The sequence below is a fragment of the Sinocyclocheilus anshuiensis genome, unplaced genomic scaffold (genome assembly GCF_001515605.1).
Source record: "Sinocyclocheilus anshuiensis isolate Anshui unplaced genomic scaffold, SAMN03320099.WGS_v1.1 scaffold850, whole genome shotgun sequence".
In the NCBI taxonomy this organism is placed as follows: domain Eukaryota; kingdom Metazoa; phylum Chordata; class Actinopteri; order Cypriniformes; family Cyprinidae; genus Sinocyclocheilus; species Sinocyclocheilus anshuiensis.
In genome coordinates, this window is record NW_015537937.1 from 1,718,032 (window position 1) to 1,719,084 (window position 1,053).

The following is a 1,053-nucleotide window of genomic DNA, read 5'->3' on the forward strand; positions in this document are numbered from 1 at the left end:
GCTTTGCCATCACAGGAATAAATTTAATTTTAAAATATATTAAAATAGTTATTTTAAATAGCAATAACATTTCATAAGATTACAGTTTTTACTGTATTTTTGATAAATGCAAAAACATTAAAAAAAACATCTTACCAATCACAAACTTTTGAAAGGTAATGTATCATTGTTTTTGCATTTATAAAAATTGAGAAATAATCACAAAGCAAATTTCCTAGTGGAGATTCTTGTTTCATACTTAATTGGTTTTGTGGTAAAATATGACCCAGACATATTCTTGCCAGAGTTTGTGAAAATCAAGTCTTTGTATATATCAATATGTAAATATATGACACAAAAAAAGTGAAAGAGATGACTTGCGCACTTCAATAACAGCCTCTCTCAAATGCTTCAAATGTAACGGTTCTCTGTTGTGAATGTTAGGGTTTATAGAAATGCAAAGCTACATACTATGCAGTATCTGCGATAACACTGACGTCAGCTGGGTCGTATCTGGAAGCAGTTTGGCAGCTCAGAGCAAAGAGCACACACTGCACTGCATACATAGACATACAGACACAAGCAACGGCCTGAACTGTCCTTTTGTGTGCTGCTTCATGACGGATGGGGCTCATCTGTGTATGGGTGGGTGTAGGGCCTGTCGGGGTGGGGGTCAGTGAAGAGATGCAGTGGAAAACACACAGCCCATGTTGTGTTTGCGTGAAGGCATCTTTGTATGAAATATGCAGCACATTATGTGTGTGTGTGTGTGTGTGTGTGTGTGTGTGTGTGTGTGTATTTACATTACATTTAGTAATTTAGCAGACGCTGTTATCCAAAAAAAATAATGCTAATGAATCCTCATGATTCTTATTTCACTTTTTTCCTATAATTTTTATAATATCGAATGGCTGGATTATTCGACTTTTTCAGATAATTCACACAAAACCGTTAATAGTCCTTGATCACTAATTATAATTAGATAATCAATATAAATTTTAAAGTTTATATTTTCAAATGGTAATCCCTCTCTCTCTCTCTCTCTCTCTCTATCTCTCTCTCTCTCTCTCTCTC